Source organism: Heterocephalus glaber, unplaced genomic scaffold (genome assembly GCF_053883595.1).
Source record: "Heterocephalus glaber isolate CG9 unplaced genomic scaffold, H.glaber_assembly_v1.0 deba00001481, whole genome shotgun sequence".
Taxonomy (NCBI): Eukaryota; Metazoa; Chordata; class Mammalia; order Rodentia; family Bathyergidae; genus Heterocephalus; species Heterocephalus glaber.
The window spans coordinates 61238023-61256677 of NW_028258317.1; the positions used below are offsets into that span (position 1 = coordinate 61238023).

Genomic DNA, 18655 nt, shown 5'->3' on the forward strand with positions numbered 1-18655 from the left:
TCCTATTGCCACCTTGTACTCTCAAAGCCACCATCATTTTTCCCCTAGATTACTACAAACTGCTTTCCCTGCTTCTATGATGGTCCTTCCTGAAAATAATTCTCTACTGCCGTGGTCTTTACCAGCAACCCAGGACCAGCAGCATCAGTGTCACCCAGTGTGCCATTGACCCACTCAGATGGTGATTGTTGACAGGGAGAAAAATAACAAGTGTGGAGGACAGTGCACAGGGACTCAGGGTAGGAAGTGGGGGTTGTTATCTTAAATACAGTGTCTGGGAAAAGCCCTGTTATGCTTATATCTAGATGGACCCCCCAAAGCCTCACAAGCGTGTAGGTGGGGCTTTTGGAGGTGACTGGATCATGGGTGTGTGGTATTAGGTTAGTCCACCGATGAGTTTAAAACTCAGTCAGGAACTCTGGGGAGCAATTTGGCCGGTGTATGTTGTATATAAGCCCTGCAAGGTGATGCCGATAATCAAGTTCTAAGACCAGTGCTTCCTAGAGTAGCCAGAAAGATCCTTTAAAAAGGTACATTGGCCACACCTGGTGGCACATGCCTATAATTCTAGCACATTTAGAGGCTGAGTCTGGAGGATCATAAGTACATGCCTGTCTTGTACAATTTTTCGATTTAGCAAGACCCTATCTCAAAATAAAAAATAAAACCAAAAAGGGGTGGTGGGGGGGTTTGAAAATGTAGCTCGGTGCAAAGGCCCTGAGTTCAATCCTCAGTACCATTAAGAAACAAGAAAGATAAATTGGATAATGTGGTCTTTTTTTTTTTTGTACCAGAGATTGAACTCAGGACCTTGTGCTTGTGAGGCAGGTGCTGGAACCACTGAGCTAAATCCCCAGCCTCAATGTCATCATTTTTATCCTCAAAATCCTCCAGTGACTTTCTAACTCACTTGCATAAGAGCCTGTGTCTTCTTTATATTCCCACCATGCCGGTAACCACCTTTCTCTCAGTCCTCCCTTAATTCTCTGTGTGTTCCTTTTCCTTTTCTTTGCTGATAGAGAAAATATAAACTATAGATTAGTTACTAAGGTAGCTGAAGTAGAATAAGTAATCCATTCCTTTAAATTTTACCTTTCCCATAACTCTTATTGTTTAAGGTGATGGCTAACTGCACCTTTGACCTGTAACCTAACTGTAGATAACATTTAACCCAGAGAAAAGAAAAGTAGAAATGTTTGGGTAGTTTACAACGTGTGTGTTTTAGGCGCCGTCTGTTTTGTTATATGTCTGTGACTATAACCGTTAACAGGAACTAGTTGTAAAAGAGAAACAGAAATTTTACTAAGACCGCCAGAAATGAGGTAATGGCTAAAAGGAGATATAAAAGGAACTGTTAAAGCAAAGGACAGGGCGGACATTGATCAGACGAGTTTCTGGCGGTCCCCCTCGCTAGCGATTAAAGGCTTTGTTTTTTTACCCAAATTCTGTGTCTCCGTACATTTCTTTCCGCGATTCCGGAACATTGCCTCAAGGCCTTTGTACCTACTGTCCATAGAAAACCTTTCCCTCCCCTCCTGTCAGTAATCTAGGTCTCATTCCCTCCTCACCTTCTGCTCCCTACTCAAGTATCAGCTCCTTAGAAGAGGCTGAGTCTTAGTTACTTTCTCATTGCTGGGACAAAATATCTGAAACCCACAAGTTAAAGGAGGAGAGGTTTGTTTTAGCTCACAGTTTGTAGAGGTTTCATTCCATAGTGGGCTGGACTCCAAGGCAGTGTGGCAAGGCAGAGGGACCCTGCAGAGGAGAAACAGCTCAAGGTAGGACAGTGAGAAGCAGAATGTAGGAACAAGGCGGGGAAGGGATATATATCCACCCTGTATATTCATCCAAACTCATCAGTGGACCAACCCAGGATCATACCCAGGATCCAGTCACCTCCAAAAGCCCCACCTATGTGTGCGTGAGGCTTTGGGGGCCATCTAGATAGAAGCCGTAACAGGGCTTTTCCCATCCACCCTATTTAAGATAACAACCCCCACTTCCCACCCCGAGTCCCTGTGCACTGGCCTCCACAATCGCTATTTTTCTCCCTGTCGCCCATCACCATCTGGCATCGCCTACTCTGTGCTTGGTTGTGCTTATCGGTCACTGTGTCAACTCATGAATATACACTCCAAAAGCATAGATTTGTGCCCATCGTGTTTACTTCTACAATACCAAAGCCTGAACAATGCTGGCATCTGGTCGGGGCTCCATAAATATTGGCTGAATAAATGTATGTCCAGCAAATGATGGTCAAAGAATTCCCTTGGGGGAGAGGATACATTTATTCTGGTGATACAGTCATTGCTCAAAATATTTTTAGGTCTATAGTGAAAGCAGGGAAGCCAGTCAGAGGGCTATTTGCAACAATCCAGGAAAAAATGGTGATGACTTGGATTAGACCAGGTGGCAGCAAGAGACAGTGAGAAGTGATTGCATTCTGGATATGATTTGAAAATAGATCCAATGAATCAAGGTCAGTTTACAAGTCATTTATAGAACCAAGTCTCAGTACTTAAGAGAGACCATCCCTTTTAAAAAAGTAAAATAAAACGTTTATTACACACATTATTCACTAGTTCCAGAATCACATGACACTGGCTGTTGCAGAAATCATATTTCCCCTTGAAAAGTGAAATGCAAAACCTCTGAAGACATTCACAGGCTCTGAATGCAATTTTCTATGTGATGAGAGAATAATTCTTGTTTTTATTGAGCACATTTTTATATATGAGTGATTTAATTCTCATAGCAATTCTCTGAGAGATGTGTTATCAATCCTATTTTTCAGATGAAAAAAATGAAGCTTAGAGAGGTGAACAAATTTCCTCAAGAGCTGCCAGCTGCTGAGGGGGAAGATTTATCAAGAGGTGTTAGGAACAAGCATATACATGATCCCAAGAAGAGAATACTCATCTGGAGAATTTCACTAATGTCTTATTTTTATCTTTCTCTCTCCTTCTTTTTTTTGGTACCAGGGACCAAACTCGGTCCGAACTCAGGTCCTTGCACTTGTAGGGTAGGCGGCAGAACCACTGAGCTAAATCTCTGGCCCCTGTCTCTCCTTCATTCTTACATCTCATAAGCATGACTTCCAGGGACAATACAAGCTCCGCAGTGAATGAAGGTAGAGCCAGCATCTCTGGGCCAGGTCTGTTTTCCTGGCTTTTTGGGCTCCTGGCTGTTTAGTGGCCCAGGCCCTGAGCCAGGTGGGGCCATAGCTCCTCCAGACTTTGCTTCTGTGTGGGGCAGCACAGCGGGAGAGAGCGTTGCCATGGCCATGGGGACACAGTGCTTCCTAGGACTATGTAGCCAGCATTGTCTTCTGCACAAGGAACGATTGTTTGGTTAGAATAGAGGGTGACTCTCACTGGGCATTTAGGCTTACACAAGGATTCGAATTTCAACAATGCCTCCTTTGTAATGGGTGTTTTTTTTTCAAGCTTATGTGACTTTTTTTTCAGATTCACATCACAACTCTCGATAATTGTCTTGAGTGCCGTATTTTAAAAGAATTTTTGGTATGTGTTCCTGTGTGTTGTGCACTAATGGAATAAACATCTCATAACATATTAATATTAAGGCTCTGCGTTGTCCTGAGCAGACTCTCAGATTCGAATGGCAGCTGGGTGCAGGGGGCAGAAAGTCTGTGGTGTAAGAGAGACATATTGATGAGTGGGAACCGGCTTGATGGAGAGCTCCCTAGGCAGTAGCCACTTTAGACGTGTTATTTCAGTTGACCCTCACAATCACCCAAGCAGTTATTATCTGCATTTTACAGGAGTCAAATGTAATTAGAGTGAAATTTGGGATTAATTCCCCAGTCTCTTTCCAAACCTATTATTGCTCCAGTTCCTATTCCACATTTCCTTGCTGATCTCTCGACTTCAATTTTCTCAAAGCTGCTACCTAGCTGGAGGTGAACATGAGATGGTGCTTGTGCATGCCTCTAACAAAGAGCATGTCACAGCATAGGTACTTGATAAAATCAAATTGTCTTCCTTCCTCTTTGTGTATCATTCCATTTCCCCATTTGATTTTTCTCTCTTTTTCTTCTCTCTTGTGTTCTTTCAACTCTTGCTTTCTTTTTCTTTTCTTACCTTCCTCTGTAGAGAAAATAAAATCTAAAGATCTCATTCTCAATGGCAACATAGATTTTTTAAAAAGTCTCTGCAAAGTAAACCAACAAGAGCTGTTCCATGTGAAAAGAACTATAAGGTTTTATTGATGATATAAAAGGAGATCTGGAGAGATAAAAAGCTCTCCATGTTTCTGGAAGAAAGTCTTCTAGAGATGCCAACTTTCCAAATTAACCCATACATTCAATACAGTCTTCATAAAATCATAACGAGATTTATAGAATTTGAAAGCTGATTTTAGAGTTCATACGAAAGAGAAATGCTCTGATACAGGCATGATATAAGAGATGAAATAGGACCTCCAAATGATATAAGGGAAATATTGTAATTTCCAACCTATTAGATGTCTGATACGCTAATCTTGTGTTCTCTAAAATCGAAGAATGAATTCCAGAACAATGGAGGTTAAGAATAGGAAATATTTATTGCGAGGCTAGCTGGTGAGAAGCAGGAGGAGAAGGAGCAGATGAGGACCCCACTTTCCAAGGCAAGTTCTACAGAGCAAAAACCACGTGAGTACAATGCGGGTTAAAGCTATGATCAACAAACGAGGTTACAAGTGTAGTCCCTTAGGTGACAGTGATCCAGTGGGGAAATAAGTCACACAACAAATGTGCATGGAAAGGACAAAGATTTTTCTAGGAAACGATGGGTCTGGAGGTCTTGCTTACCCATTGGGGTGACTGATGTCTATCCAGACTTCATTAGGACAGGTGTTACCATTTATCTTGGCTTGGGGAAGGTATGCAGGCCTCATCGCCAACAAATGTGTCTCTGGCCACAGTTATAAAGTCTTTTATCTTTGTCCTGACTCCCTCGAGGGCCTAGCCCTACCTGACTGCCTATAATATTTCTACCTAGTTTAGCTGTCTATAATACCTTCAGAACAAGTAACAAAACTACAAAAAAAAATCAACAAAGGACACAACTTTCCAGTTATCTAAATATAGTGTTTATACTTATTTGAACAATATTATATTGGTTTAGAAAGAAATGAACAAATGAAACAATAAAGGACAATTCAGGAACAAAGCCATGTATAAAGAGACACTTAGGAAAGGTAGCATCTCAATATGAAAAGGGTGGACTGTCCAAAAATTATATAAAGATTGTTGTCATCCTTGAATAACATTAATTTAGATCCCTTTATCACATTGTATGTACAAAATACAATTAGATTAAATTCTGAACATTAAAATTTTAAAAACCCAAGTCAAAAAGGAGCTAGAATAAAATATACCACATCAGTTTTTGTAATTTTGGAGCATGGTGAAAGGTCTCCTTTAAAAAGATATAAATTCCAAGAGTTACTAGTAAAAGACAAAAAAAAAAAAATCTCATTTCAAGCAAATTAAAATATCTTGCTATGAATGTGACTTGAGTTTTGCCTCCAATAATTCATGTATTAGAAAGTTGGTCCCCAGGGTGGTAATGTTGGGGAGCCATAGAACCATTAAGACATTGAGCTTAGTAGGAGGTCCTTAGGTCATTTGTCCATGTCCCCTGAAGAGATTGTGGGGCCTCAGTTCTCTGGCTTCCTGTCTGGTGACATGATCTTTCTGTCTTCCACATGGTCCTGCCATGATGCGAGCGACCATTAGGCCCTCAGCAGAGCCCAAACCAATGGGGTTGTCCAATCACGGACTTGCAAGCTCCAAAACTGTGAGCTACATAAACCTCTTTCTTTTTTTTTTTTTTGGTACCAGGGATCGAACTTGGGTCCTTGCACTTGGGAGGCAGGCGCCAGAACCACTGAGCTAAATCCCTGGCCCTAAACCTCTTTCTTCATAAGTAGACTGCCATAAGTATTTTGTCATAATGAAGAGAAACTGATATAGATCTCTATAATAAAAGACACACACACACAATCCCCCAAAAGGTCCTATGAAGGTCTTTGTAATAATATATAAAACCAAGAGTAATATATACCATATATTAAAGGATCCTAAAATTACTATGAAAGACATAAAATACAAAACTGGGCAAAAGAAATGAAGAGACAATTAATAAAACTTAATAAATAAGATATAAAAAGATGGTTAATCTGAAAAGTAAAGAAAATGAAAATAAACAAGATATATTACATAACCAATTAGGTTGGGAAGGAGGACAGGAAAGGAAAGCAAAAAGAATTAAGATGTGTTATGTACATGTGCCAACTCCCCCATGATGAATGAAATCATTATGTACTGCAAATATACAAATGAAAATTTTTAAAAATTAAAATTCAATAGATGACTGGGGGTATAGGTCAGTGTTAGAATATTTGTCTAGCATGCACAAGGTCCAGTGTTCAATCCCAAGCACTGCAAAAAAGTTTTTTTTAATAGTTTGATACTAGTATTATCATGTAGAAATGATAGGCAATTCCATATATAGTTTGTATGAAGATGAATGGGTACAAGCTTTTTTAGGGTATAGATCTATGTTTAAAGTACAGCTTTGGAGTTTTTAATTCTATTTATAAGAATCTATACTTGTGAAATATTTATATATATTTGTAAAATAAATGAATGTGAATGGTCATTGTAAGCTTTCTTTCTAATAAAAACTGAAAAGGGGGAGAAAATTTTCTCAATTAGGGCATGGTTATATGAATTGTGACAGTTATATTGTGGAATACTACATGATGGTTGAAAAAATGAAGTAGATTTATGTCAACTACATTGAGAGTTCCAAGTTAAAAAAAAAAGCGAGAAATCAAGCACTATGGACAAAGAGTGCTTGAGTGTTTTATTTTCTTTTATTTATTTTTGTAGTGCTACACATTAAACCTAGAGCCTGATGCCTGCTGAGCAGCTGCTCTAACTTGGAGCACTTCACCAGCCCAGGGCTTGGTTTTTCATTCTATGTGTCTCATATCTGTGTTACTTATAGTGAGTGTGTTGCTGTGTAAATAATGATAAAAGAATCTTATTTAATGTGATTCACATAACCATAGCAGTGCTATTACTGTTGTTATGTGCCCAGTAAGTTTCCCTGGAACCCATGGACCACACCTTCCAGGGCAGGGTAGTTGGTGGCACTGAAGTCAGAAGGCTGAGGGCAAAAAGAACAAAGCTGAGGGCTGGGGATTTGGCTCAGTGGTTCCTCTGCCTGCCTTGCCAGCGCAGGGTCCTGAGTTTGATCCCCAGTACCAAACAAACAAAGTTGAGCCAATGCTGATCTACCACAAGAGAGGGAAGTATGGCATCCTAGCTTCTCCTCTTCTCTCCTAGTTTGATGTCCTAGCTGTCAGCAAGATACTCAAGATTCAGCCTCAGCAATAATTCCTTAATTTCCTCTTCAGCTTTGAGCTTCAGTGGAAGTCCTCTGGGCAGTGGAAACACCATTACCCAGGAATCTACTATGAGGCATTCATTTGCTATTTCTTGGCAACTCCCTTCTGCCCAAGGAAAGACACCAGGTCTCCTTCTCTTTCTTGAAAGCCTTCATTCTTGTTTTCCTGAAACATTGAGAGGAAAAAAAAGAAATTTTTTTTTTCTAATACAGGTTAAGCATCTGTAATCTAAAAATCTGAAAGCTGAAAAGGTCCAAAATCTTAAACTTTTGGGGCATTGACATGACACCACAAGTGGAAAGTTCCATACAATGTGAAACACAGCTTCACACACAAACTTATTGAATATAGTTTTATAAAATTACCTTTAGTCTCTATACATCAGGTATGCATGAAACATAAATGAACCAATTGTTTAGATTTGGGTCCTTCTACAAGATATCTCATTCTATGTTCGCAAATATTCCAAGATCCAAAGCATCTGAAATCCAAAACACGTCTGGTCCTAAGTATTTTAGATAAAGAATATCCAATCTCTATATATGTATACACATGCATGAAAGGTACATATCAGATTGGCACTCAAAATCACTTCTGGAAAAATTACTTTAGAAAAATTAAAATGTCATTATTTATAACATGATTATTCTACAGTATTTCTTTAATGTGTATTCAAATTATTTTGTACCTTTTCTGCTGAAAATACTTCTCTTCCAATTAATTTTTGTCTACTAATTATTTTGTAGGTTTAGATTTTTTCACGCAACCATATTGATTTGCCTAAGGTTCACATGATACTTGACTACTGGAAGCAGAATAAACTTGGGTCTGGAAATCAAGAGACCTTGATTTTGCTATTCTAGGTCAATTATTCCATGTGACCTTGGACAAGTGAGTGGCCTCTGAGCTATTTTACAGACACATAAGTTTCTTTGCCTATAAATTAAGTAGATTGGGTAATGAGATTTTAAAATTCTTTCCATCAATAAGGGTCAAAGATATGGAACAATTTGCAGATGAAACATAGAAACTATAGCAACAACATTCTTCACTAGCATTTAATAAGTGCTTACTGTGTGCCAAAACTGGACCATATGTTTTTAATATATTATCTTGTTTGATTCCTGTAATAATCCTTTGAGGTAGAGACAATTTCCTCCATTACTGTATGAAGATGAAGAAAAGGAAACTCAGAGAGAACAAAGAACTTTCCCCAGGTCCCTCAACTAAAGCCTGGAGTCTGAATTTTAATTCAGGTCTCATTCTGAAGATTGTGCTTTTAATCCAAGAGCTAACATGGTACGTGTCATTTTATGGGGTACCTTTCCGTTATAGCATTATTGCTGTTAGCCAGGGGTTGGGGGAAACAGAAGGCGGACAATATGCGTCTACTAAGAGTCTCTTTATTTTCAGGAAATGAATGTAACTAAAGGTCTGTTCCACTAGCTGAAAAGTTCAGTTGTGGTGGGCCAAGAAATTTCCATACTGGGCTGGAAATTTATAGCATGAGGGCAGCCTGAAAATTTCCACCAAGATGAGACATGATTTGAGCAGCAGAAGACAGATGAATCTCCCAGTAGAGCTTTAGAAAAGATACTTCCAGGCCAGGTTCCCAGGGAGCCTGGATGTCAGTGATTCACTTATTGTATGATTAAGTAGCAGGCTTTTGTTTTCCAGAGCTGATGATACTAAAGCTTTCTGTGGTATTACACTGAGACACTTAATGTTCTAATTGCCAAGGCAATTAGAAGCAATCAAAACACTTGGAAATTAAGTCTCAATTCCTAAATTTGCTAAATTCTTCATCAACAAAATCAGTATTTTTTTAAAAAGTCATGATACAGAAAATTGAAAAAGCAATCAAGTCTAAAATATACACATGCCTCCCAGAATGCTCAGGATATTTAGGACTGAGCCATTTTTCACTTGCCTTATTTCACTGCATTTATTTACAGGGGTGCCTGTGAACAGTCTCTTGAGTAATGCTGCTTTTCAAGTTTTGACAGGTGAGTGGGTATGTAACTGTTCACTCTTTACATGCCAGGAAGACCCTTATGAGCATCAAAGAATAAAACTCACAATGAACCATTTACATAACAGCCGCCAGCAAATGATGGTTAGCAGGCTTCTCTTATTTGGGTTAGGTATATAAGATGCTTGAAAACTTCTTAAGTCACATTGGACTAAGTCAATCTTAAGTTTTGTTAATGTACCATCATTTTCAGCCTCTAAGAACCTCTAAAGTGACACAGAAATCAAGATTAGAAATTAGCTTTCCCTCCAAGGAACACTGACTTCTTCAACTGGCATTTTAATTTTTCTCAGAGCCAAACTCAATACCTTTTAGACTGTGAAGTAGGGCATTTTATCTTTCAGTCAAGTATCCCCTCCCTGCTGGTCCATTAGTCATTCATGCCTTTTGGCTCTGCAGTCTCTCAAATATTGTACTTAGTGATAACCACTGGGTAGACTAAGTTTTACTGAATGTGAAAATGTGAAGAGATCTGGGTGTTGAATACATGTGTGAGCAGGTATAAAGATGTGTGTGTCTGTGTGTGTTGGAAGGAGTTGCAGTAAACATTAGGTATCTTGAAGAATGTAGAAATAAAAAAAACTGAGTTACCACTTCTTTTCATTTCCATACATATTTCCATAGGTTCAATTCTCTACAAATGGAGAAAGTTAAAGAGGTTGAGATGACTCTGCAAGAAGAGGAAAAATTATATTGAAAGTTTGAAGTTGCATCTAATGGAAATGTAATATTTACACAAAGTACAGTAATGTCAGAACCTGAGCACTCTTTAGTGGCAATTTGATACATTCAATAAATTATTTTGGCTGACATTTTGAATCTAGTTATTCTCAAAATCACCAGATGACAGCTAAGTTCCTTCTATTATTTGATGAACTAGACTTGACTACATAGTTTGAATACATAGACCAGAAAAGTGAACTGAAGTGTTCTAGAAATGCGACTTGTTGGACCTACAAGAGAATTTAGAGACAGACTATTATAAAACTCCCATTTTGCAAATGAGGAAACAGAGACCAGAAAACTTGCCCATGTTGATACATTAAGTTGTGGAAGGGTCCTTGAACCTCATTTTTCTGACCTTCAGTCTAGTAGCTTTTCACAGTTCACGTACAACGTCCTTAGAAGCAAATCTCCATATTTTGTTTTGTTTTTTTGGTTTTGTTGTTGTTTTGAGACAGGGTCTCACTATGTAGCCCAGGCTGGATTTGAGCTCATGGCGATCCTCCTGCCTCACTCTCCTGAGTTCTAGGATTGCAAATTTCCTCAGTATAAAATCTAATTTTCAGCTGGGCATGGCAGTGTACTCCCAGCACTTAGGAGGCTGAGGCAGAAGGATCACCATGAGTTCAAGGCCAGCCTGGGCCACATAGTCAGGGCCAGCCTGAACTACATAGTGAGACCCTGTTTAAAAAAAAAAATCAAACAACAACAAAATCTTACTTTCTCTCCTTATGCCCTGACTGAGATTTATTTTTATTGTAGTTGTGAAAAATGCCCATCTTCTAAAATTTTTTCCCATCTGCCTCCCACCTATCCCCTTAAATGCACACGACCTAATTGTAGTTATACCTGCAATGCCCAAAAACTTGTTTTCATACATGGATACTAGGTTGTCTTTGTGGAGAATAAAATCTTAAACAGCTATATTAAAATTGATTTCACCATTAAAGGGGAAGTCGTATTTTAGTATTAATTTTTATAAAGATTACTTCCTTCACTCGTCTGTCTTTTCCTGAAAAATACTTGGTTCTCTGGTATTGTGGCAGAATGCATAGATGAAATCCTCGAGATGATGCCAATCCTCATTATAATCAGAGTTCAGCCTCCCCTGTATATGTGGTTTTATGCTAATGAGTCATAAGCAGCAAACATGACAAATTTGAGTTTGAGTTCCCAGCATCTGGTAGAGTTCATCATAAAGATGAAGAATCAAAACATCAAGTCCAAAAAGTATTGCATTAAGAGTTGAATTATCTTTGTTTTCTGCCACTTATTGTGTATCTTGAGTGAATCAACATCTCTGAGTTTCAGTAACGTAATCTGTAAAATGAAAATGATTAAGCCTACTCTGCCGACTACATTCCTGTACTGAACCCACTGATGGTTTCCCATAACACTCCGAGTGCAGTGCTGCGGGAAGTGGCCTACAATGTCCTTAGTGAACTTACTTCCTTGGTGGTCACTCTGATGGTTACTTATGCTCCCTAAACACATTTCTTCCAGTTCCTCCATTTCAGTCCATTCTCCTCTCCGGCGCCTTGCTCTCATTACCGCTCTCATATCCCTCTCCCTTTTCCAACTGTTTCATTCTCTAGGTTTGGGCTTAAATGGCTTTGCAGGATGGTGCCTTACTATTCCCTTAAGTAAGGTCTCTTACTTCTCTCTACCTGATTTTGTCACTTTTTAAATCACATATGAACATTTAGTTCTTCATGGTGTTTGTCACCACTGTCATTGTATATGTAAAAATACATACATTTATTCTACTATTATTATTTAGGACCTTTCCAGCAAGACTGTGAACATCTTGAGGGTAGGAACCACATCCACATTGTACACGGTTGTATTTCTGACCTCAAGGTGCACAGGCACATACTGTTTCCACTCAAAAAGTGATACATACTCAAAACCAGCATAAGGAAGCAAAATGATAGGCCAATATCCCTCATGCATACAGGCAGGAAAATACCTAACAAAACATTAGAAATGTGTCCAGGCACCATACATGTGATTATAATTTGTGACCAAGTGGAGTTTATCCCAGAAAGGGGAGTTTTTTTAGCACTTGAAAATCAATTAATGTAATGTACTATATTAATAGAATGATGGACAAAAGCCATATTATCATTTTGATGTAGGAAGGGCAAACTCTCAACAAACTCCTTGACCTGATAAGGAGCATCTCTGAAAAAACAGCAATTAATACTATACTTAAAGGTGAAGACTGAATCCTTTAAGTATAATCCTTCTACTATTACGAACAAATTATTCTACTATTCCTTCTACTGTTAGAACAAATCCTTGTACTATTACTAGTAGAACAAATCCTTCTATTATTAAGAACAAAACAAAGATGTCATTCTAATCACTTTCATTCAACATTGTATTGGAGGATTCTAGCCAATAAGAAATAAAGAGATATTAGAGACATGTAGATTGAAAAGGAAGAAGTTTTACGTGCAAAAAACAAAACCCAACAACTAGAATTTACAATGTAAGTTAACAAAGTCATAATATGCAAGATCAATATGCATGAATCAATTTTTAAACTTTATTTTTAATACACACATAAAAACAAAAATAGTATGTATTATTGGGGTACTATATATTATTTCAATTTATGTATTCATTGTGTGATGTTTAAATCATTTTAAACATACCAAACTCCTCAAACATTTATCATTTCTTTATGGAGAAAACTTTCAAAATTCTTTCTTTTAGTTTTGTAAAATATACAGTACATTATCATTATCTACAGTCACTACTGTGCAACAGCACACAAGAACTTCTTGCTCCTAACAATAAATTAGTGCCCACTGATCAACCCTTCCCCAGCCGTTCTCCGGCTCAGTCTCCCTAGGCTCTGGCGGCCGCCATTACACTCTCAACTTCTTTGAGGTCAACTCTTTTAGAGTCCACATTTATCTTTCTGTGCCTGGCTTATTACACTTGCCATAAAAATTGTGACTTCCTTCCATGTTGTTGCTAATGACAACAGAAGAATGTCCCTCTGTGTACGGATATCTATCACATTCTCCTCATCCACTCATCACTGTTGGATGCTTACCCCCGTTTCTTGGCTGTTGTGAATAGTGCTGCCATGAACGTGGGAGTGTGTAGATGTTTCTTCAACAGACTGACTATTCCCCTTGGATTTAGGTATACCCTGTAGTGGGATTGCTAGATCCCCATATGGTCTTTCTTTCTCTCTCTCTCTCTCTTTCTTTCTTTCTTTCTTTCTTTTTCTTTCTATCTTTTTCGTTCCTTCCTTCTTCCTTCCTTCGAGGAACTTTCATGCTGCTTTTGATAATGGCTGCATTAATTTCCATTCCCACCAACAATGTAGAAAGGTTCTCTTTTCTTCACATCCTGCCAGAACCTATTATCTTTAGTGTTTTTGATAATAGTCATTCTTACTGGGGTGAGGTGATACTTCATTGTGGTTATTTTATTTCTATAAGTTAGCAACAAACAATCAAAAAATAAAACGGAAGAAACATAGCCAAGGTCCCAGAAGGCCGAACAGTGGGGTCACTTGACACTCCCGCTCCACCAGCACTCTAGCCCTGGGGTCCCTGGCCTGGGCAGAGGCCCACGAGGCTTGACAGGCCGAGGTGGCAGAGCAGAAGCGGTGGCTGCTACCTTCCTCTGGCTGCCTGTTGAAGCGCCAGTCAGGCGGAGCTGGGGCCAAAAGACATGGGGTCTTCACAGAGGTTGTTACCTTTAATCATTTAATTCCTACGGACCACTTAGGTGATGCCCTGTTTCAAGCCTCCAACCTGGAGAATGAAGTCTGTAAGGATTTTAGTGCAAGTCAAAATGTCTTGGAGGACTCACTGAAGAACATGCTTAGCAACAAGGATCCTATGCTAGGATCTTCAAGTAAGTTTTGTTTGCCTATTTTGGATAGCAGTGATCCTAATTACCAGATGTCTTATTCAACAGGATAGACCACTATCTTGTTGAGCTCTTTTTAAATGAAGTTCTACTTGGGTACAGAGATAAGGACTAGATAACTTCTTGAGGTTCCTTCTAACCCCTAGGATGAAGATAGTTAACATCTGTATAGTGCTCTAAAGCTTAGAGTGAGTTGTCCTACTTCAACTTAATTGATTCTCACAACTCTTGAGTTGTTGGTCTTGACAATATTATGGACGAAAGAGTTGTTAAAGTGGAAATGGCACCATGGATGAAGAAGAATTGATTTTACCTAGCAGAAATTTGAGGGACAAAGTAGAAGAAAACTCAATGAGATCACCAAGAAAATCACCTCATTGAATGGTATTTAAAAAAAGTAAGAAGTTTGCGACAAAGCACTATTGTCAAGCAATCAAACGACACCCTGTTAAGTAGCACAAAAAAGGCATCCAGGAAGATTGTATCTGCCCCCAAGGTAGAGGTGAAACAACCAGAAAGATGTAAAATTAAAGGGAAAGTTTGTACATCAGTGAAACCTGAGTACCATAAGGAGAACAGAAGGAGCAGCCAACATTCTAGACAAATTGAAGTGGTACCACAAGTATCAGTGACTTAAAGTCTTTCTTCAGTGTCATCTTGCCTTGCAATGAAGGATGGCGTTGAGTTGGATTTCAAGCATGAGTGTAATAATCAGGGAGAAGCCAGTGTGCCATCTCTTGAATTAAATTGTCCACTTTTTTCAGAGACTTGTTTCCTATTGAAAAAAAGAAAAATGAAGCTCTGATGGAATGTAAATTTTTTTTTGAGACGGGGTCTCACTAGGTAGTTCAGGCTGGCCTTGAATTCGCTATGTAGCCCATGCTGGCCTCGAACTCATGGCAATCCTCCTGCCTCAGCCTCCCGAGTGCTAGGATTACAGGTGTGCACCACTGCGCCCAGAGATGGAATGTTGTTGTTGTTTTGGTTTGGTTTGGTTTTTTGGGGGTACCAGGGATCCAACTTGGGACCTTGTGCTTGTGAGGCAGGTGGTGGAACCACTGAGCTAAATCCCCGGCCCAAGATGGAATGTAATATTTATTTTTATTTATTTATTTTGGTACCAGGGATCAAACTCAGGACCTTGCACTTGCAAGGCAGGCAGCAGAACCACTGTGCTAAATTCCCGGCCTGGAAGGCAAAATTAAGACTGTTAGCAACCCATTGTTTAAGTTTTCAGATAAGGATGAAGGTGAACAGAAGTTCTATTTCAGGTAAAATAGATGAAACCACTGAAGAAAGGAGGGCAAAGAAAAAATTTGAATAAGAATCAAAGGAGTGGGCCAGGGATTTAGCTCAGTGGTGCCACCACCACTCTCGAAAGTGCAAGGTCCCCTGCAACTATACTACAAAGCTACTGTGATAAAAACAGCATGGTACTGGCAAAGAAACAGACTTGAAGACCAGTGGAACAGATTAGAAGATGCAGAAACAACTTCAGACACACTCAGCCATCTCATCTTCGACAAAGGAGCCAAACACCCTCACTGGAGGAAAGATAGCCTCTTCAATAAATGGTGCTGGAGAAATTGGGCTTCAACTTGCCAAACATTAAAACTAGACCTATATCTCTCACCATGCACTAAACTAAAATCAAAATGGATTAAAGATCTAAATATTAAAATAGAAACTCTGAACCAGTTGGAACAGAGGTTAGGTAGAACCCTTGAAGACATCGGTGTAGGAAAAGATTTTATGAACAAAACCTCAGTTGCCTGGGAACTAGCATGAACAATCAACAAGTGGGATCTCTTCTTATTAAAAAGCTTCTGCACAGCAAGAGAAACCACCAGCAGTGTGAAGAGACAACCCACAATGTGGGAAAAAATCTTCACCTGCTCTTCCTCAGACAAAGGTCTACTATCTCGAATCTATAAAGAACTTAAAAAGATCAGACCTCCCAAATTTAAAGACCCAATCCAAAAATGGGCATCTGAAATGAACAGACATTTCTCAGACAAAGAAGTAGAAATAGCAAATAAATACATGAAAAAATGTTCAACATCACTGGTCATTCGAGAGATGCAAATGAAAACAATGCTGTGATTCCACTTCACTCCAGAAAGAATGGCTGCTATCATGAAATCAACCAATAACCAATGCTGGTGGGGCTGTGGGGAAAGAGGAACCCTGCTCCACTGCTGGTGGGAGTGCAGACTGGTGCAAGCACTGTGGAAATCAGTATGGAGATACCTCAAAGAACTAGGACTGGAAGTCCCATTTGACCCTGCTATTCCACTGCTGAGGATCTTCCCCAAAGAATTAAAAGAATCATACCACAGTGATATATGTGCACCCATGTTCATAGCAGCACAGTTTGTAATAGCTAAAACTTGGAAACAGCCCAAATGCCCATCAACTGGAGACTGGATAAAGAAAATGTGGTTTTTTTATAAAATGGAGTATTACTCAGCCATAAAAAATGAGAAATTAGAGACATTTATAGCTAAGTGGATGCACATTGAGGCAATACTCTTAAGTGAAATAAAAAGGACACACATGTGTAAATACCAAATAGTTTCTCTGGTGTGAGAAACTGAAAGTGTAAATAAGGACTAAATGTATAATAGGTAATGTGAAATAGGAAGAAAAGGGGCAAAGGGGAAGGAAGTGGGAGGGCTAGGGGAAAGGATAGAAGGGAATGGGATTAATATGAGAAAATGGAAAAATAGGAACAAAATCTTTGTAAATAGGGAGGAATGGAGGAGTTGAAGGGAGGGCTGGGCAAGGGTGAAAAATAAGAGCCAAGAGAGACTATGTAAAGGTGCAAATTTCCAATGATGAATGTCATTATATTGTATACCTAAAATGTACCAATGATTAGAATGAATAATCGATAATGGAAAATAGGAAGAAAAGGTCCAAAGGGGTAGGGGTAGTGGGAGGGGCAGAGGAAAGGAAAGAAGGGAAAGGAAAAATGATGAGAAATGGAAGAAATGGAAATAAAGTCTTTGTAAATAGGGAAGGGTGGAGGGGGTGAAGGGAGGGCTAGGAATGGGGAAAAATAAGAACCAAGATGCATTATGTAAAGGTACAATTCCCAATGAGAAATGTAATTGTGTTGTATACCTAAAATGTACCAGTAAAAGAATTTAATCCAAAAGAAAGTGCAAGGTCCCCAATCCCCAGTACAAAAAAAAAATGGAGTCTCAGAAGACAACAAATCTTCAGAATGATAGAAGCAGCCAGTCAAGTAGTGTTTCTGGTATAGAGTCAAAAAGCATAAAATCCTGGGCTGGGGATTTGGCTCAGTAGTTCCGCCGCCTGCCTCGCAAGCACAAGGACCCGAGTTCGATCCCCGGTACAAAACAAAACCCCATAAAATCCAAACATACAAAACCTGTAACTCATTTTAAGCAAAACACGATCATAGATACTCTGAGCAAAATTGTTGCAGCAAAGCATGTAGTAGTACGTAGCAAAACTAATGTCAAAAGTTTGAAAAGAAAGGCTGATGAACCAGAATCCCAGCGAAAGTTTCACAGGCCGGTTAAAATGAGAAAAAAAATGATAAGGAATCAAAAGCTCAAATCTGTAATTCTAGGGTTAAGGCTTTGAAAAAACAAGCTCATTCCCTACTAAGAAAAAAAAAAAAAATCAAGATCAAAATTTAGTGCAACGCCGGAGATCTAAATCTCAGTGGTGCCGCGCCTGCGCAAAGGAGACACTTGTTACATTCCAGCCACAAACAGTCCCATAAGCCTTAGCAGCAGGCACTAGCAACAAAAGTCATCAGGTGTGTGAAAGAAGAGCTTGAATTCCCCAGCCTTGAGCATTGGTAAGGAAGATAAACTGAAACTAAAATAAACCGAGAAGAACCTGCAACCTTGTCAGGAAAGCAGCAGCAGCAGTTTTTCTTTGGATGAGCCACTGTTGTTCATTCCAGACAACGTAGCTACTATAAAAAGAGAAGGTCAGATCATAGCTCCTCATTTGAGAGCAATCCATGTGGGCTCTCAGCAAGCAGTGTGCAAAAAACCCACATGGCAACAGGTGTGTGTGTGTGTGTGTTTGTGCATATGAGTGATGTTATGTGTACATTGAAGAGAAATTGTATTTTTGGAGGGTGGGATTAGTCTGAAAACTCTTTTACAGAAAGAAATTATTTCATATACAAAGACTTGCAAAATTACAAAAAACTTCATCAGTCCTGGATAATGATAGGAAAAGATGGAGCTACTGAATTTATAAATGTGTCACCCTTACATTTTTAAAAGGAAAGTCTGATCAACAGATGATATAATGAAAGTGTTTTGTCATTGTAACCAGATAGAGAGTGTAATTTGGTCATTGGATTTGAAAACAAAACTAAAATCTTTTTGTAAATCAGAAAATTGTTATGTTGTTTTGGGACTGTGAGTTATATATCATTTTATTAGGCTTGAGAAGAAGTAGCAAAAAAATGTAAAGGTGACAATGGAAATTCTATTTTTCTTTGGCACCAGGGATCGAACTCAGGACCTTGCGCTTGCAAGGGAGGTGTGGTGCCACTGAGCTAAATCCCTGGCCCTTGAGGATTTTTTA

General features: G+C 39.0%; 2 pseudogenes; both read left to right on the forward strand.

Annotated features, from left to right (window-relative positions):
* Positions 1–946: 946 nt before the first annotated feature.
* LOC106010874 (PHD finger protein 3-like) lies at positions 947–15494 on the forward strand (annotated as a pseudogene).
* Positions 15495–17009: 1515 nt separating this feature from the next.
* On the forward strand, positions 17010–18158 carry LOC147825983 (PHD finger protein 3 pseudogene; annotated as a pseudogene).
* The last annotated feature ends 497 nt before the right edge of the window (positions 18159–18655 follow it).